The sequence below is a fragment of the Aquarana catesbeiana genome, linkage group LG03 (genome assembly GCF_042186555.1).
Source record: "Aquarana catesbeiana isolate 2022-GZ linkage group LG03, ASM4218655v1, whole genome shotgun sequence".
Classification (NCBI taxonomy): Eukaryota; Metazoa; Chordata; class Amphibia; order Anura; family Ranidae; genus Aquarana; species Aquarana catesbeiana.
In genome coordinates, this window is record NC_133326.1 from 73,365,564 (window position 1) to 73,386,947 (window position 21,384).

Sequence of the window (21,384 nt, forward strand, 5' to 3'; positions counted from 1 at the left end):
TGCTATCCCCTTATATTACGAAGCAGGACACCTGCATGCGGCAAGCCATCACTCCTGAACAAAGGCTCATCGCCATCTTGCGGTACTTGGCGACAGGGAGAAGTCTGCAGGACATCAAGTTCTCGACAGGCATCTCCCCCCAGGCTCTGGGGATCATTATTCCAGAGACCTGTTCTACCATCATTCAGGTCCTGCAGAAGGACTAGATTAGGGTAAGTTTTCTCCTTTAACATCACATTCTATGTATTTAATCTTTGCTAATGTGTAATATTTCTTTCATCATTCCCTAATTACCATGATTGTAATATGCTGTGAATGTCCTCTTTGTCTTCATGCATACTTGAATATTTTTACGTTTCTTTTTTGTCCTTCATGCATATTTGCCTTCACTAACCTCCCCAGCATGATATCCTGGGTCCATATACACCTAGCCTAGTCACTTAACAATGTATTTTGTCAGCTCCATAGTAGTGCTTTACCCTAAACACCCCCTAAAATGTGTCCAAATGTTATTTGTGTGCTTAAATTCATGCAGAGTGCCAGAGACTTTTTTGGGGGGTCACAAAATCATTTGGAACCCTCCCCCCCACCGCTAAGTCAAACGATAGCAATCCTCTATCTGCTGACTTTGCCAAACCCATGCACACTATACCTACCACTTTTGTGTTCATATTTATGGATGAATTCCCCAAAGCATGTAGTGAAAGGGCCTGCCTGAATACTTTCAAATGGTACTGTTTAAAGTTTTGTTCTTTTATTATCTTCATAGGTAATTGCAGAATGTAAAAATGTGCTTCAATTTGTACAGTGTGTATTTTTATTTTGTATTATAACACTTCTTACCTGTCCAGTGGGCTGCCAATAGTGTAAGTAAGGAGGGGCTGGCCAAAGTAACACACATTATTTACGCATTCAGCTCTCAATGAAGTGGAGACGGTTACCTGTCCAAAACATCTCCCCCCTAAAATTTTTACAATGGGCCATCAGAGGGGGGGATGAATCTGATAATTGGACCTTATACTTTTGTCTTTAAATACTTCTTCAAATAAATGTTATACTGATGTTGGCCAAGAATGTTTGTGTCTAATCTGCTTGCAATGTTTATGTGCAAAATTACACATTGTTTTTTTCTTGTTTGACTCCACAGTTTCCTTCAACGCCACAGGAATGGCAGACTGTGGCATCCCACTTTGCCGATCGTTGGGACTTTCCCAACTGTGGAGGGGCAATAGATGGGAAACATGTCCACATAGTCTCACCCCCCAACTTGGGGTCATAGTATTGTGATGTTGGCGGTGGTGTCGGCGACATGTGAGTTCCTCTATGTGGACGTGGGGAAGAATGGCCCGATGTCGGATGGTGGAGTTATCGCCCAGACGGAGTTCTACAAGCGTCTCCAGAGTGGAGGCTTGGGTTTGCCACCTTCAGAAGAGAACGTGGAAGACTCCCATTTGTCTTTGTTGCTGATGAAGCATTTGGGTTGGGTGAACACCTGAAGAGGCCATTTTCCATGAGGACCCTCACCCCAGACCAGAGGGTTTGTAACTACCGGCTGGCCAGAGCCAGAAGAGTGGTGGAGAACACTTTCGGGATAATGGCCAGCTGGTTCCGACTATTTCTGACACCAATCCACATAGCAGTATATAAACTGAACCATATTGTGCTTGCCTGCTGCATTCTGGACAATTTTCTTTGAAAAAATGCTATGAACTATGTGGCCTCAGTTGGGACTGAGGCCGGCTTTCCTGATACTTCAACCCTGTTGGCACTTCAAGCTGGCTGTCCTGGCTTGTTCCCCCAAAGTGCCCGCAAAGTGAGACAAAAATATCTGGAATACTTTGCGGGTAGGGGGGCCATTGATATGCCAGCAAATGTCTGAGACATTTTTTCAATAAATATTTTTTATAATCTGAAATAATATTTCATTTGATTTACTGCTTGTGTTTCTTTTAGCTGTCTCCTGGTTTCTCCATTGGGCTTTTTTTTAGCCATTTTCTTTAATAGTGAAAACGTAATTTGTTTGATACATGAGGTGATAATCTCTTCTTCAGCTAACTATTATGTTGTGGGTCTGCTACACACACCTTTTTTTGTTGTTAATGTATGTAATGCATTAATGCTAAAAATATTCATAATTGTAAGCAACATGGAGTAATTTTTGAGAGTCACGAAAATGGCGTGATTGTTGAAAATTATAAAGCACTGTGGGTGCTAGTTACTAAAGGAAAATCCACTTTGCACTACAAGTGCACTTAAAACTGCAATGAAAGTGCACTTGTAGTGCAAAGTGGATTTGCCTTTAGTAAATAACCTCCATTGCCACGGTAAACACCAACTTACTCCAAAAAATGCTTTTGAGCATTGAAAGAAGAAGCCACACATTGTTGAGTATCAAACTTTTTCCTCAAAGCACATTGACGTATGCATTTATAAAAGGGTTTTTTAACAAACCAACATCTTTCTTGTATAACATAATTTTTTGTCACATTAATTAGAAATAACCATTTTTGGTTAAACAGGCATGTTTCAAAGCATAACATACACAACTCAGGAACTTACAAATTTCAACTTTGATAAAGTGAAGGCAATATCAGACATTATTATGTCCAAACTGTGTTGATACTGTCTTCATCAGATGGGGTGATGTCACCCCTGTAAAAGCCAAATTTTGAAGATACACACAACTTGAGAGTCAAAATGGGGATTATCCTCCTGATCCCATGCCTAATGTCAACATGTGCTAGCTCCCATCATGTGGGATCAATGGACATGTTTTGGGGGTGCAACCCCTTCCTCTCAGCTACTTTAGTTGGGAGGAAGGGGTTGCACCCACAAAACATGTACATTGATCTCCCATGATGGCAGGTAGCACATGTTGACACACTGTGTGCATCTTCAAAATTTGGCTTTTAAAATACTTTAAAAAATGTTTTCAAAAGCAAAAATACAAATAAAAAAGTGTAAAATTTTTGTGTGGTTAAGATTCTCCCTAAAACATCAATGCTGTTCATTTTTTGTTGAACTTCATTGATGTTTTGCTTAATATTTTCTAAATCGTGATTGCACCCCATTATCTCCCCCATGAGGATCTGAGCACTTTCACTTGTGAAATTAGTTTCTTCTTCCACAACATCCACATCACTTAAAAAAAAAATAAAAAACACCATGTATTATAAATATGCAGGAAAAGATCTCTTACCTGAAGCTGTGGTCTCAAACACTCGCCGGTTGTGGTGACAATTTCACCCACTTCCAAAACGTCTCCCTCCTCATCCTCTGCATGGCTTTTGGTGACTTCCCCTTCTTTTGGGGATGGGGGGTCCCTGGTGTCCTCAGATGTCCCGAGTCTTTATTCCCCTATGTGAATAAAAAAAAGGTATACTTAGCACACAGATATTGGAAAGCAGAAATGGGAATATGAAAGCTGGAAGACTTCCCTTTTTTGGACAAGTTTCACACATGGAGACACCCCAAGTATCCACTGGAGCACCTGCATGGGACACCCTAAAAAGGGTGTTCTTGTGTCCCACACTAGTGCTCCTGCATCCAGATGTGTAAACAGCTGCTGAGTGTCCTCTCCTTAACACTGAATCAAGTTTGCATTTCATTCTAGTTACAAACCCATCTAGACAACAAACTTCTTTTAATACAAATAGGCCTGAACAAATGTAGTTAATCTGCATGTGCCCAAAACATTGTATTTTAGTGGGCGAACGAACAATGTTTCCTACGACCAATTAATGTGCCCATGACCATGAAAGTTGCCATTTTAAACTGTACAACAGTAAAGAAAAGCACATGGAGCAGCATGCAAGTAATAATAATAATAGGAACACACAACAACTACTTACTTTTTTAGAAGCACTCTCTTGATTCTTCTGTACTGATCATGCTCCCTCAATTTCAGGTCTGACCATTGTTTCCTCAGTTGATCCTTAGATTGTCGTACCCCAAAATTCTTCTGCAGACTCTTCACAACTTTAGCCATGATCTTGGCGTTTCTCACATTTGGGTTTAGGTACGGTTCCCGTCATAGTCGGCCCTCTTCAAGATTTCCACCATCTCCACCATCTTTGCAAAGGACATATTTGAGGCCTTTAATCTCCTCTGGGATCGGGACATTTATGGCTCCGGTCTTTCCTCATTGCTGCTGCTGTCTGCATGCACCTGCTGTGTCTCCCCCATGTTCTATCCCCTCTGCGCCGAAAAACAAGGGGCGGGGAATAGACTAGAAAGAACGTCAGGGGCGGGCGGAGTTTCACGCACGCGCAGTGTATATAAAGAGTAACACACGCGCGTTGTACATATGATCTGTGAGCAGAGGACGAAGTGACGGAAGCGACAATCGTTCTAACGAAGGTACAATTTTAACTTGGTGCATCATTGGCCCTATACTACTTATAGATTGAGGCCTATATTGGGTCAAGATTAGGAAAGTTTAGCCTGACATTAGGGTTTGTCTTGTGCTGTGTCTTCCAGCGAAAACGGATGGATTCAAAGACCACAGCTTTCTACCAATCTTCATAGATAAGTACAGGGAGCTGTCCTGTCTGTGGAAGGGGAAACATCCACAATATAATAACAAAATAAAGAGGCAGGCAGCGATAGAGAAACTGCAGGAGTTGGTGAAGCCGCACGACCCCACGGCAAACATCCCCTATTTAAAAACAAAAATCGGTGGCCTGAGGAGCACATATCTTAGGGAGCGCAAGAAGGTCTAGGATTCCCAGAGATCAGGAGCAGCAGCAGATGACATTTATGTCCCCAGGCTCTGGTACTATGACAGATTGAATTTTCTGTCAGACTTGACTGAAGTCAGGCAATCACTCTCCATTCTTCCTTCCACCTCAGCTGAGGCTTCTGACGCCCACCCTGGGCCTTCCAGCCAGGAAGAAGTGGAGGAGCCTGGCTTGAGCCAGGTATAGCATTGTTCTACAGATTTCTTTTAAAAAAATTAATGATGTTAACTAGATGTTATTAGTGATCACTAATTGCTGATTTAATAAAGTGTTTTACATATCAATAGACAGTAGTGGCCAAAAATGATTGTGACAAGAATGAAAAGTCTTTTCTATTTGTTAACATTCAATTTGCAACAGTCATGAGCTGTAAATTGTGTGTGATTGATGACCAAAAAACTCAAACTTTTCACAGGAAGGCCTCAGCCAGGGGGAGGGCATGGAATGTGGCAGCCAGGAGGAGACTGTGGAATGTGGTAGCCAGGAGGAGGCTGTGGAATGTGGCAGCCAAGATGTGGCAGGGGTTAGTGGCAGCCAGAAGGTGGCCGATCCCAGTAGCCTGACAGAATCACAGGTCCCTCCCCTCTATCTTCTACCAAAAAGGCCCAGGAAGGGGAAGAACGTGGAGCAGGCAGCACTCAGGCTGATTGGGGAAGCTTCTGCGGCCCTCAGAACCACCCCCACTCTTCAAGAGGCCTTTGCCTCCTTGGCTGCATGCAAACTGCAGGAAATGAAGGAGGGCCAATGCCTCTTGTGTGAGGAAATCATGTACCGCACACTAAATAAGGGTTTGAGGGGCAAAATCATCAACAAATCCTACCTGTGTGAGTTGGACCATCCTCCTCCTCCTCCTACCACACCTCCAACACCTCAGCTACAGCCTGGATGTAAGCCTGGAAGAAAGAGTGGAAGGAAGACAAGAACGTGATGGCCTGGGTTCAGTCTGGTCTGACAAAAGATGCAGGCCGTGACCACAGCCTGGGGACATATATGTCATCTGCTGCTGTTTCTGATCTCTTGTAGTCTGGGACCGGATTGGGATCACTATTATAAGGACTCCTCGGGCCACCAATTTTGGCTGGCAAATAGTTGATGTGTGCCCTGGGGTACAAAGGCTTCACCAATTTCACCAGTTTATCCAGCGTTGCCTTCCTCTTTACAGACAATCTCTGGGTTACAAACAAGATTAGGTCTGTAGGTTTGTTCTTAAGTTGAATCTGTTTGTAAGTTGGAACAGGTACATTTGTTAAGTGTAGCTCCAACCCAAAAAAATATTTTTTAACTTTTTGGATAGCATATGGAAGGGTTAACACTCCTGCAACGTTTGTTTTTCTGTCTGTGCCCTTGTTCAGAAGATTTCACCTCACTTTCTGTCCCCAACGACAATTGGATTTTGAAAATTTTGGGTTGTTGTGGAAACAAGCCTTGGTGATAAAGCATCAGTGGAGGGACATTTTTTCCATAATAACTCTTATGCCCCGTACACACGGTCGGATTTTACGATGGAAAATGTCCGATCGGAGCGCGTTGTCGGACATTCCGACCGTGTGTGGGCTCCATCGGACATTTTCCATCGGATTTTCCGACACACAAAGTTTGAGAGCAGACTATAAAATTTTCTGACAACAAAATCCGATCGCGTCAATTCCGACCATGTGTGGCCTGTTCCGACGCACAAAGTACCACGCATGCTCGGAAGAAATTCCGAGACGGAACAGCTTGGTCGGGTAAAATTAGCATTCGGAATGGATACAGCACTTTCGTCACGCTACAATGTTAAAAATGATTTAATACAGCGCACTCTCTTCTTCTTTATAATGTGAGAAGAATGAAGTAGTTTTGCTGCTCATATTCACACAGACTTCTCACAAACTTCTTTCTTTACTATTTATCGGGATTCCCTCAATATATTTTGATTTGTCACATCTGACAACATTATTTTTGTGTTGGTTTTTTTTTTTTGGTTTTAAGGCAGATTATTTTTTTTTTTTGGTTTGTCTTTTTTTTCAAGGCTGATTTTTGTTTTATTGTATTTTAATTTTTACTCCAGAATATTTTTTTGTGTGTTTTGTGTGTCAAGTTACCACAACACCATTGATATGTTGTTCTATTTAATCTGTAGGTTTGTTTGGTGTTGTTGTTAATTTCACATTGTACTTTCGAAATGTACCTGAATCCTCACCAACAAACTGTCCTTTTTGGATGAAAACACACATAGGAGAGTATAATTTTCCCAAAACATTCATTTATTAAGGGCTCACAACTAAACAAAGAGGGAGGCAACGCTGGAGAAACAGCAGAAATGGGTGAAGCCTTGGACCCCCAGGGCAGACATCAACTATTTTCAAGCAAAATTGGTGGCCTTAGGAGTCCATATGTAAGGGAGTGCAGTCTGGTCCAGAAGTCCCAGAGATCCGGAAAGCAGCAGATGACATCTGTGTCCCCAGGCTGTGGTCATACAAGAGACTGCAGCTTTTGTCAGACCAGACTGAACCCAGGGCCATCACTCTCTGGTCTTTCTTCCACGCTTCCTTCCACGCTGTGGCTCTGGTGGTGGAGTTGTGGCAGCAGGAGGAGGAGAAGGATGGTCCAACTTAATCACGTTGGTCTTGGGTATGATTTCGCCACTCACCCCCTTAGTTAGGACTTTATAAATAAGTTGCTCACACATGAGGCGTTCACCCTCCTGCATGCCCTGCAGTTTTGTGGCAGCCATGCAGGCAAAGGCCTCTTCAGGAGTGGGAAAGGCTCTGAGGGACACAGAAGCCTCCTGAATAAGCCTGAGTGCAGAATCCTGAACTTGACTCCCCTTCCTGGGTCTTTTGTATGGAAGGCGGAGGGGAGGAACCTGCGATTCGGTCAGGCTTCGACTGGTCCCAGGCTTCTCCTGGCTGACACTTAGCCCCGCCTCCTCCTGGCTGCCACTAACTCCCGCCTCCTCCTGGCTGCCACATTCCACAGCCTCCTCCTGGCTGAGGTCTTCCTGTGTATGAAAAAGGGACATAGTTTTAGTTTTTTAGTCATCAATCACACACAATTTTCACCTCCTGACTGTTGCAAATTGAATGTGAACAAATATAACAGACTATCATTCTGAGCCCAGCATTTTTCATTCTTGTCCCAATTTTGGGTGCCCACTACTGTCTATTGATATGTCAAACACTTTTTTCAATAAGCAATTAGTGATCAATAATAACATCTAGTAAAGATCATTTCTTTATTGACAAGAAATCTGTAGAAGAATGCTATACCTGACTCCAGCTGATCTCCTCCACTTCTTCCTGGCTGGAAGGCCCAGGTTGGACATCGGAAGCCTCAGCTGGGGTGGAAGGAAGAGTGGAAGGAAGAGTGGAGAGGGATTCCCTGACTTCAGTATGGTCTGACAGAAATCGCAGTCTCTCATAGTACATGTCAGAGAGGTTACCTGGTTGGGCGCCGGTGCGCGTGTTCCTGTGCGTGCTGGGGCGCATGTTCCTGGAGGCGCTGGCGTGTCTGGTCTGGCCGGCCATGGTGTGCAGGGTGGCGTCTGGGCGCGCGTTCGCGCTAGCGCGCATTCGCCTATGGGCGTTACTGCGGGCGTGCCTGGTAGTGCTGGCATGCAAGCCGGTGTTCGAGGGTGCGCTCGGGCGGGTGTGTGGGCGCGGCGTTTGGCACCAATCGGCCTATTTAGGTCTGCCTCAATCCCTGTTCGGTGCTGCCTGATCAACAGCTCTGTGCCTAAGTTCCGTGATCCTCTCTGTGTTCCATATCTCTGAAGTTTTGACCTGTTACGACCTGGCTTGCCTTTTGGACCTCGCTGACTGCTGCCTGAACCCGACCCCGGCTTGTTTGACCCCGCTTCTGCCTTCTCCTTTTGTACCTCTGCTGCCAGCCGTTGCCGACCTCTGCCTGTGTGTGACCAGCCTAGTAAGCTCCTGCTCAGCATCAGTTCCAGCGTTCCTGAGTTCTACCTGCTGCTAGAAAGACCACCTTTCTCCAGGATGCATATACCAAGCCCTCATACCACTCCGTACTTGCGGGCTTCCTGTCTGCTCTATCAGGGGCCCCGAGTCGGATACGTAAGGGAGCCTACCCTCTGCCCAAGTGGACTCACCTGTCTGGTAAGTGAGGGACCTGACAGTACCACAGCCTGGGGACATAAATGTCATCTGCTGCAGCTCCGGATCTCTGGGAATCCGTGACCTTCTTGCGCTCCCTAAGATATGTGCTCCTCAGGCCACCAATTTTGGTTTTTAAATAAGGGATGGTTGCTGTGGGGACCACCAGCTTCACCAACTCCAGCAGTGTCTCCAGCGCTGCCTGCCTCTTTTGTTTATTATTATAATGGGGATGTCTCACCTGCCACAGACAGGGCAGCTCCCTGTACTTGTCTATGAACAGGGGGAGGAAGTTGTGGTCATTGAAGCCATCCATTTTCTCTGCAAGACACAACACAAGCAAAACCCTAAGGTCAGGCCAAACTCTCCTAATCTTGTTACAATATAGGCTTCAATTTCGAAGCAGTATAGGCCCAATTTAGATCTTACCTTCATTATCACGATCGGCGCCTCTGATGCGCCTTCCTCCGTTCACAGATCGTACGTATTACGCACGCGTGTTATGCTTTATACACACTGCGCATGCGTGTAACTCCGCCCGCCCCTGATGTTCTTTCTAGTCTATTCCCCGCCCCTTTTCGTTCTGCGCAGTGGGGGAGAGCACATGGTGGATACACAGCAGGTGCGTGCTAATTACAGCAACGAGGAGGAGGAAAGCCCGGATCCGGATACGTCCCGATCCAGAAGGAGATTTAAGGCCTCAAATATGTCCTTTGGGGAGATGTTGGAGATGGTGGACATCCTGATGAAGGCCGACTATGACGGGAAGTATGGACCTTACCCCAACCTCAATGTCTGAAAGGCCAAGATCATGGCGAAAGTGGTCAAAAGTCTGCACCGGAATTTCGGGGTACAACGATCGAAAGATCAGCTCATGAAGCGGTGGTCGGACCTCAAATTACGAGAACACGAGCAGTACAGAAAGATCCGGAGAGTGCTGCAAAAAAGTAAGTAGTTGTCCTGTGTTCCTATTTTTTTTGTGTTTATTACGTTCGTGTTGCTCCATGTGCTTTTCTTATAAGTGTACATTTTAAAATGGCAACTTTCATGTTCATTTGCACATTATTCGTTCGTATCGAACATTTTTCTTTCGGCCTATAAAACACCATTGTTTTGGCCATATGCATTTGGCCACATTTTTTACGCCCTACTTGTATGAAACTAATTTGGTTGTGTAGATGGGTTTGTTACTAGAATGAAATGCAAACTAGATTCTGTGTAAGGAGAGGACACTGAGCAGCTGTTTTCACATCTGGACACTGGAGCACTAGTGTGGGACCCCAGAACACAATTTTTATTAGGGGGCCACACAGGTGCTCCAGTGTATACTATAGGGGTGACTCCATCTGTGAAGCTTGTACTAAACAGGTAAAAAGTATTGCAGCTTGACAAAGGACACTGAAAATGCTACATTTTGGAATTCGGCCAAAATAGACAATTGTACCCCACTTCCAAGCAATGTTTCCTATTTATAGTTCTGCCATCAAATATCTTTGTGCTAAGTATACCATTTTTGTTTTACATAGGGGAGAAAAAACTCAGAGGACACCCCTCATCCGAGGAGACCACAGACCCCCCACCTCTGGAAGAAGGGGAAATACCCCCAACCCAAGCAGAGCAAGAGGAGGAAGAAGATGTGGTAGAAATTGTCACCACAACAGGTGAGTGTCTGCGACCACAGGCTCAGGTAAGAGATGGATGCCAGCATATTTTTGATACCTGTTTTTGTTTGGTTTCTCTCTTTTTAGGTGATCGTGATGTTGTGGATCCAGATCCTTTCACATCAGAAAGTGCACAGATCCTGATCGGGGAGATCATGGGGTGTAATTTAGAATTGGAAAACCTCAAGAAAAACATCAATGATGTTATTCAAAAAAATAAAAACATCATTGATGTTTTGGGGCGAGTTTAAAACCCCTCCAAATCCCTTTGTTTTTTTGTGTGCTACAATGTTAAAAATGTTTTAGCGATTTTTAGAAAAGCCAAATTTGGAGGATGCACACAGTGTGTCAACATGTGCTATCTGCCATCACGAGAGATCAATGGGCGCGTTTTGGGGGTGCAACCCCTTCCTCAATATTAAAATAGCTGAGAGGAAGGGGTTTCTCCCCAAAACACATTCCTTGATCCCCATGATGGCAGCTAGCACATGTTGACATTGGCAAAATTGTGTGAATCTTCCAAATTTGGCTTTTCCTGGGGTGACTTCACCCCGTCTGAACGCAATATCAAACACAGTTCCTAAATACTCATGTCTGATATTGCCTTCAAGTTCTACCAAATGTGAACTTTCTAAGTTCAAGATTTGTGTCTTTCTTGTTGGTTTTACACATGCCTGTTTTAACTTAAATGGGCATTTCTATTTTTGATAATGCCACCCCAAAAATTGTTATACAATAAACATGTTGGTTTGTTTTAAAAACCTTTTCTAAATGCACATGTGATTGTGCAGGTATTAAAAAGATTGTGAATCAAGAATGTGCGGATTATTGTCTCAACGCTACAACACTTTTGTGGTGATGTAATTGCTGCTTTCTGTGAAAATGGGGGTTATTTCCTAAGGGCAAATCCTCTTTGCACTACAAGTGCAGTTTCAGTGCAGTTTCAAGTGCACTTGTAGTGCAAAGTGTCTTTGCTTTTAGTAAATAACACCCAACAGTGCTTTGTATAAGGTTACACAATCACGCCATTTTCAGGACTACCCACATTTCTGTCAGGGTCAGTTAAAACAAACACAAGCAGTAAATGTCACCAAAGATTTGGGTTTTTTTTTGTTTTTATTTGATAAAGGCTTCACAAATTGTCTGGCATATTGATGGCTCCCCTACCCGCAAAGAACTCAAGGTATCTTAACCGGACATCACGGGCACTCAGGGAGGGCAAGCCAGGACGGCCACATTCAAGCACTTTCAGGGTTGTTTCATTTAGAATTCTGGCCTCAGGCCCAACTGAGCCAGCATAGTTGGCAGAATGTTGGCATAAAAAGTTATGTAGAACACAGCATGCCAGGATTATATGATTAAGTTTATACTCCGCCATATGGATGGGTGTCAGAAATAGGCCGAACCGGCTGGCCATGATTCCAAATGTGTTCTCCACCACTCTTATGGCTCTGGCCAGCCGGTAATTAAAAACCCTCTGTTCCGGGGTGAGGGTCCTCATCGGGAATGGCCCCATAAGATGGTCCCCCAGCGCAAAGGCTTCATCCGCAACGAAGACGAATGGGAGTCCTTCCACATTCTCTTCTGGAGGTGGCAAGTCCAAGCTGCCATTCTGGAGATGCCTGTAAAACTCCGTCTGAGTGATGACTTCACCATCGGACATCCGGCCATTCTTCCCCACGTCCACATACAGGAACTCGTAATTAGCCGACACCACCGCCAACATCACAATACTATTGAACCCCTTGTAATTATAATAGTATGACCCCAAGTTGGGGGGTGGGACGATGTGGACGTGTTTCCCATCAATTGCCCCTCCGCAGTTAGGAAAGTCCCACCGCTGGGCAAAATGGGAGGCCACAGTCTGCCATTCCTGTGGCGTTGAAGGAAACTGTTGAGGAAAACAAAAAAAACTTAGTATTTTTGCACATAAACATGGAAAGCAGATTAGACACAAACATTCTTGGCCAACATCCAGATAACATTTATTAAGGGGAATTTTACAACACCAAAGTATAAGGTACACCTATCAGATTCCCCCTCCCCCCCTCTCATGGGCCATTTCTAACATTATAGGGGGGGATCTTGGACAGGTAACCCTCTTCACTTCATTGAGAGATGAATGCCTAAATACAGGTTATTACTTGGAACAGCCCCTCCTTAGTTACACTATTGGCAGCCCACTGAACAGGTAAGAAGTGTCAGAATACAAAGATATAAATACACACTGTACACATTTGAGCACATTTGGACATTCTGCTATTACTTATCAAGATAATAATAGGATACAAAAAATTTAAACAGTACCATTTGAAAGTATACAGTCAGGCCCTTGCACTACATGCTTTGGGAATTCATCCATAAATCTGAGCACAGAATAGATGGGTATAGTGTGTATGGGTTTGGCAAAGTCAGCAGATAGATGATTGAGGATAGATAGAGAATTGTTATCAGCTGACTTAGCAGGGGGAAGGGAGGGTTAATAAAAATGATTTGGGGACACTACAAAAAAGCCTCTGGCACTCTGCCTGAATTTAAAGCACAAATCACATTTAAAAACATTTTAGGGGGTGTTTGGGGTAAAGCACTACTATGGAGCTGATAAAATACATTGGTAAGTGACTACATGAGGTGAATATAGGGCCAGGAGAACATGCTGGGGAGGTTAGTGAAGGCAAATATGTATGAAGGACTAAAAAAATAATTACATAAAAATCCAGCATGCATGAGGACAAAGGGGACATTCACAGAATATTCCAATCATGGTAATTAGGGAATGAGGAAAGAAATGCAATATATTAGCAAACATTCAATACAATAAAATGTGATATTAAAGGATACAAATCTTACCTTCATATACTCCTTCTGTAGGACCTGTATGATGGCAGAACAGGTCTCTGGGATAATGATCCCCAGGGCCTGGGGGGAGATACCTTTCAAGAACTTGAGGTCCTGCAGGCTTCTCCCGGTCGCCAAGTACCGCAGGGTAGCGACAAGCCTCTGCTCCGGAGTGATGGCTTGCCTCATGCAGGTATCCTGCCTGCTGATATAGGGGGTCAGCGAAGCCAACAAATGGTGAAATATGGGGTCCGTCATTCTGAGAAAGTTCCTGAAATCATCAGGATTATTCTCACGGATCTCACGGAGCAAAGGCATATGACAGAACTGGTCATGCTGAAGCAACCAATTCTTGGTCCATGAACTCCTCCCCACCCTGTTCATGGACTGGACTTGTGTCAAGGTCAGGACCCCAACACCAAGCCCCCGCACAGCAAAAACAGTAACGAACGAACAAGAACACAATGACAAAGTCACGCGTAGCTTGCTTGCACGCACTGAAGAGCAGATACAAACCCACAAGCACAAACTGAACCGCAGAAAACGATCTGAAAGCCACGAGTCTGAAAAAGCGCGAATTGTCTCTCACCAAACTTTTACTAACACAAGATTAGCAAAAGGAGCCCAAAGGGTGCCGCGCTTGGTTCTGAACTGGCCTTTTCTAGTCTCGTCGTACGTGGTTGACGTCACCGCGTTGTTGGCGATCGGAAATTCCGACAACTTTGTGCGACCATGTGTACGCAAAACAAGTTTGAGCCAACATCTGTTGGAAAAAATCCTAGGATTTTGTTGTCGGAATGTCTAATCAATGTCCGACCGTGTGCACGGGGCATAACAGGAGTGAATTTCCCTTCCTAGGGGTAGATTTCCTCTCACTTCCTGTTGTCTCCCTCTGTTTGTAAGTAGGAGTCATTTGTAAGTTGGATGTTTGTAACTAGGGGACTGCCTGTATTTGGTTATGACCCCTAATAAAGGGATATTTATTTTTCAGAAATACTTGCCTATGTGTTTTCCTTCAAAAAGGACAGTTTGTTTGTGAGTAGGCAGGTACATTTCAACAATACAATGTTAAATTAACAAGGGACACCAACCAACCTCCTTGAGGTTAAAAAAATACAAAATAATAATGGTGTCATGGTAACTTGACACACAAAACCCACACAAAAAAATTAGGGAGATTACCAAAAAAAATATACAATAAAACAGGATATCTTGATAAGAAAAACAACCAAAAAATCACTATAAAAACAATAAAAAAAGAGAACTCTGTGTGAATATGAGCAGCAAAACAACGTCATTCTTCTAGCATTATAAAGAAGAAGAGAATGTGCTGCATTAAAAGATTTTTACATTTGCAGTGTGTCGAATGTGCTAGCTCCATTACGCTAGTTTTACCAGACCGAGCACTTCCGTCTCATAATTTATTCTATGCACACTTTATGGGATATTAGAAAAGCTCTGTATAGGACCTGTGTTGAGAATTTCTTTTGAGAACTCTACTGTTGTCAGCAACTACCTCAATAAAAGATTTCATTGGTTTACTTGCTTTGCCTGGTCTGAAGTCTCCTAAAGGAGTGCATGCACAGTGTATCAAAAGAACAGGAAGATACAGAACATGGGTTTAACACGCACAGTACTATCCAGAGGAAATGAATGTGTTGTTGCTACAGTTCATTGAGGGAACCATGAATGCCAACATGTACTGTGACATACTGAAGCAGAGCACGATCCTCTCCCTTTGGAAACTGGGACGCAGGGCAGTATTCCAACATTCAGTGCAATTCTATTAAAACTTAAGGGACTGGACAGCTGGGGTGTAAAATATGTAGCTAGCTTTAAGTATGTCACTATTAAAATTTTATTTTCTTAGTGTTAAAATAAAAGTGTTAAAATAAAATGAAAAAGCATTTGTTTAAAAATTTTTGGTCTTTTTTTATTTATAGCATAAAAAATAAAAAACCCAGTGGTGATTTAATACCACCAAATGAAAGCTTTATTTGTGTGAACAAAAGGACAAAAATTGAATATGGGTACAGTGTTGCATGACTGCGTAATTGTCATTCAAAGTGTGAGAGCACTGAAAGCTGAAAATTGGCCTGGTTAGGAAGCGGGTATGAGTACCCAGTGGGCAAGTGGTTAAAAGGTACATTGGGTAGAGAATAGTGCTGATGTGCAAGTACATTGTCTTCAAATTACTCCCATATCCCAGTAGAATGCGAACCTTTATACAAGGCCTAGATATACCCAAATTGAGGTAGTGGGGCAGTAGTGGCTCTGGGATTTGATGGTTAATTGAAAAAGGACAGGGATTATCACTTAGTCTTAATTTGGAAACAGAGCTTGCTTGAGATCAAATGTTGTCTTTAATAACACTAGCAACATACATACTAGTTGTGCCTGGATGTGCAGCACAGAAATTAGTGATTATAAGATACTATCAAATGTCCAGGTGAAATTTGTGCATAGTGGTTTGGGCTGTAACAAACACTTAGCGATTGCAATGTTTCTTTATTTCCATCCATCTGGTTTTATTTTGTTTTTTTCTCCTTCTTTAATATAATAGAGTATACCTATTATTGAATTGTTTGTTCCTGTCATCTGAAGCAGTTAATTCAATGTTTGTATTAACCAATCCAACATAGTCTATGCAAGTGACACAGCCTTGTAGTTTGGATGCAGCTACCATTTCTAATACTTTTATTATTTTGCTATTACTTTTTTCAACAACTACTGCTATTACAAAGTATTTATCTAGGCATTATGTTTTATTCAAGGCTTATACACATTTGCACCTGATTGACTGACTAAATAAATTGATCTCAATTCACAAAGCAGTATCTATCACTTTAAGAAATACGGTAAAATACTGCTCATCGTTTTTCAAAAGTTTGTGGGCATTCACAAAAAATGCTACTAAAATACCGCATGTGGTATTTGGGCCATGTTCTATGTATAAAACAGTGTGGTAATTTACTGCAGGTTACAAGGCCAACATCAAGAAGAAAATGGCATTGATCAGGAATAAAAGGTTAGTCTGATTGTGTGTACTGACATTAGAAAGAATGACTACAAATGTCTTGAATTTGTCTCAAGTAAATGGCACTTCATCTTTTCTATAGTACATCTGAGATGTCTTTATTGTTTGCTTCATTGCTTATCTCTTTTGTTCTAGGCAAAAAAACAGTGGCGGATTACAAGCTTCAGTTGAGATTTTGGACTATAAAAAAAATGCTTTGCCTTACATCCATGAAGAGACGGTCACAGGGCTGGCCAAAGGTTTCAATACCTTGCACAACAAGAGAGGTAAGTACATCGTGTTCGTGAATATTCTAGATGCATGTTCAATGTTGATGCTGGGTTTTCCCTTGCAGCCCATTGTATGCTGGCAGGAAGAACAACCCCCTCATTCAGAATACAATGCTCTTTTGACAAACTTTCTCTAGAGGTGACAATGGCGCATGTTTGGCCCATGCTGGATTTATTATGGACTAGGGTGAGTTTTCAAGAAGGGGAGGACATGGGCTAACTGACTTAAGCCCCTTTCACACATGCGGACCGTTCATCTAATCAGTTCAGCCATGTCAAAATGGGGGACGTTTTTCATCAGGTTTTCATCAGTGCTCATCAGTCTTTCATCAGTTTTCCATCCATGCTCATCAGTTTTTCAGTTTTTCAGTTTTTCATCCGAGCTCATCAGTTTTTCATCCGAGCTCATCAGTTTTTCATCAGTTTTTTGTACATCCACTACCAATGCAAAAACGGATAAAAAACTGATCCGATCCATTTTTTTAACGGAAGAAAAAAAGAGCTTTGATCAGTTTCAAAAAACGGATGATGACGGATGCAGATGTAAACTGATATAACTGGATGATCATCCATTTACATCAGTTTTTCCATAGAGATGCATTGATGTCCGTTTTTCATCCATCAACGGATGGATGAAAAACAGACAAATTGACAGCATGTGTGAAAGAGGCCTAATCAGTATCTGTTCTCTTGCAGATGACCCCACAGAGGAAGCAAACATTCTACTATTTGCTGAGGCAGCAGATGTTCAAGATCTAGGCCTCTCTGCATCTAACAAGAATGATGACATTAGCCAATCTCAAGAACAACAGCCTAATGTCAGTGTTGAGGTGATCAACCATCCGCCACTGTCTTCAAGTTCCCAAAGCAAAAAAAACAATTTAAGCCAAAGTTCAGCAGATCTTAATGCCAATTTGGGATCGCCAAATTCACCAATCAACATACTGTCGCACACGTAATTTTGACTGAGAGCAACTTGTTTATGAGCAACAGCAGAGTGACAGGTTCCACCAGCCACAGCTAGAACATTGTGAAATCTTGGATGGTCGAAATTGAGGGCATGAAGGCATGTATGCAGGAATGCATTACAAGTACAACAGAGTATCAACAAAATAAACTTGACTTAGTGGCTGGCTTAACAAGTCTTCCGGCGTTAATTCACTACCTGATTTAGCCTCTCCCTCTGCTTTAGCCTTTTTTATAAAGTTAAGCTCCAGCCACAAGTATTTTGCCTAATGTGTCTTTTATATATGTGCCTTTTGTATTGCACTGCAGGAAAGTGTAACTGAAGCTGACATGTTTTTTTTTTTTGGTATAGCAGAGAGGAGTTAGAACATGTCTCCTTTTTTCTTGCTATCTGTGCTCTGTTAGGGAGATTCCCTCTCTCTATTTCTAATATTTGTCCTTATCAGTGAGAGTGAAAGGACTCTAAAAACCTACATTTGGTTTTGTCATCCTGACAATAGAGGGGGAATCTCACTAATGGAACCCAGATGACAAAAACAGACTGACAGGGATTCTAACACTCCATTACTGTACCCAAAATGAAAAAAAATAAATAAAAAAAAGTTATGTCCTTGGTTACACTTTCAAGTCCTTTGGGATGTTCTTTTTGGCAAAGTAATTGCTATATCTTGGCACATGTATGCTTTTTGAATATGGAGAATAGCCATTGGATGCAATTAAATAACAGGAACATTTTTTCCCTACATTTTTCTTTTCATTGCTGAACATGACTGTAATGTGAAGGTCTTGGGTCATATGTAAAGTGGCTTAAAGCGGAGTTCCACCCGTTTTTTATTTTATTAAAAGTCAGCAGCTACAAAAAATGTAGCTGCTGACTTTTAATAAACAGACACTCGCCTGTCCCACAGTCCAGTGATGTGGGCGCCCAAAGCCTCGCTCCTCTGCCCCTCCTCTCTGCAGCGCCGTCATAGCAACTGTGGGCACCCGGCTGTGACAGCTTATGGCTTCCAGGCCAAGCATGCACTGGGCATGCGCGAGTCGCGCTGCGCACTGCTATTGGCCAAGCAATCTTCTGTGACCTGTGATGTGTCCCAGAGGAGGAGTCGCCTAGGCGGCCGAGAAGAGGAAGGAGGAAGTGGGACAGGAAGTCCCACTAAAAAGAAGGTACCCACTCCCTCCACCCAAAAAATTTAATGTGGAAAATTTTGTGTGGAACTCTGCTTTATGTTGGAAATGGTTACACCAGGATGAGGATCTAATTTAGCAATTTCTTTAACAGCCAAGACTAAAAATCTGTTGTGTATATTTTGTGTGCAAGGTGTGAGGAGTGAACACAGGAGGGCAACATATGAACATATACATCCATGTATGATGTATTGTTATGGATTGATTAATGCTTTGATAAAGTGACTATTTTCTATTATGTACATATACATGTTAAATCTCCTTACTCAATGAGGTAACTAGAGATCCCCTCCCATCGAGTGAGTCCAGGAGTCTACAAGCCTTCACATCAGCAGAAAGCCCGGATGAAACTGGCCAGGAGAGCCTTAGATAAGGGTTCATCCAATCCATAGTTGACAGCACGGATTGCAGCTGTGATACTGCTTTGCAAACAATGGCCCATGTTCTTACTATAAAGGGGACTATACGCCCAGAGCAATAAAGGAAGTTTTGCACTGAACAGTGTGTTAGCGTACTCCTTCTAAACGTGCACGTTTTACATTTGAATTAGGCCAGGGGCAGATACACGAACAGACATTTGTCTGGGATCCAAAACAGTATGTGGCATATATTGAGACATATTTGATAATAAAAATGTTCTTTCCAAGAATCCAGTTATTCTATTAGTGTAAAATTGTGACCTTGATTGCTTTATTATGCGGGCATTGTTGACAGATCCTGCGAAGCCAGTGACCACATTTCTGATGAACATATTTGCATCGCAGACAACCTGTATGTTTAATGAGTGGTCCTATTAGGGCAAAGGTGTTCTTTATTAAAGAGGGCAAAAAAGGCACATGACATCCATGACATTGAGAGAGCTGATAAGTGGCTTAATTCGAGTCAGTAAAATGATTATCATTGCAGCCTCACCAGTGCCTACCAGTCATGTCCACCAGTACCCACCAGTGATGCCCACCAGTGCCCACCAGTAATGCCAATCAGTGCACATCAGTGATGTATTTCATTGCTCATCAGTGCCTCCTCATCAGTTCCGCCTATCAGTGCCATCTATCAGTGCCCATCATTGCTGCCTTATCAGTGCCCATAAATGCTGCCCATCAGTGCCACCTATCACTGCCAACAGTGCTGCCTATCAGCTGCCTATCAGTGCCCATCAGTGCTGCCTATCAGTGCCCATCAGTGCTGCATATTAGTGCCTCCTCATCAGTGCCCATCAGTGCCCCTATCTAAAATCTAGTGGAACCAATTTCCTTCAGAAGTCACCCAATTAGTAAATAGAGTCCACCTGTGTGTAATTTAATCTCACTATAAATACAGCAGTTCTGTGAAGCCCTCAGAGGTTTGTTAGAGATCCTCTGGAGGAGCTGCAGAGAACCACAGCTCAGGTGGGAGAATCTGTCCACAGGAAAACTATTAGTCGTGCACTCCACAAATCTGGCCTTTATGGAAGAGTGGCAAGAAGAAAGCCATTGTTGAAAGAAAGCCATAAGAAGTTCTGTTTGCAGTTTGCCAGAAGCCATATGAGGGACACAGCAAACATGTGGAATAAGGTGCTCTAGTCAGATGAAACCAAAACTGAACGTTTTGACCTAAAAGCAAAATGCTATGTGTGGTGGAAAACTAACACTGCCAATCACCCTGAACACACAATCCTCACTGTGAAACATGGTGGTGGCAGTATCAGGTTGTGGGGATGCTTATCTTCAGCAGGGACAGGGAAGTTGGTCAGAGTTGATGGAAAGATGGATGGAGCCAAATACAGGGCAATCTTAAAAGAAAATCTGTTAGAGTCTGCAAAAGACTTGAGACTGGGGCGGAGGTTCACCTTCCAGCAGGACAACGACCCTAAACATACAGGCAGAGCTACAATGGAATGGTTTAGAGCAAAGCATATTCATGTTTTAGAATGACCCAGTCAAAATCCAAACCTAAATCTAATTGAGAATCTGTGGCAAGACTTGAAAAGCGCTTTTCGCAGACGCTCTGAATCCAATCTGACAGAGCTTGAGTGATTTTGCAAAGAACAATGGGCAAAAATGTCACTTTCTAGATGTGCCAAGCTGGTAGAGACATACCCAAAAAGTCTTGCAGCTGTAATTGCAACAAAAAGGTGGTTCTACAAAGTATTGACTCAGGGTGGCTGAATACAAATGCACACCGCACTTTTCACATATTTATTTGTAAAAAACTTTGAAAACCATTTATCATTTTCTTTCTACTTCACAATTATGTGCCACTTTGTGTTGGTCTATCACATAAAATCCCAATATAATACATTTATGTTTTTGGTTGTAACATAACAAAATTTGCAAAATGTATAGGGGGTATGAATACTTTTTCAAGGCACCCATAGGATAGTTTCTCCACACATAAACCAATTTAAAAAAGGAATAACGTTTAATAAAATACATTTAGTGTTTGTTTTAAATAAACCACTAAAATAATAAGGTTATGTAAATTTAAGTTGTCAGATTAAGTTAAATGTTTAATAAATGCCAAGTCAGTCAAGCAGGGGTCATCATCAGAACAGAATAATAGTTTGATTATAGTCTGCTCACACAAGTTGTGGTTTTATGTTTTTCTAAGCTA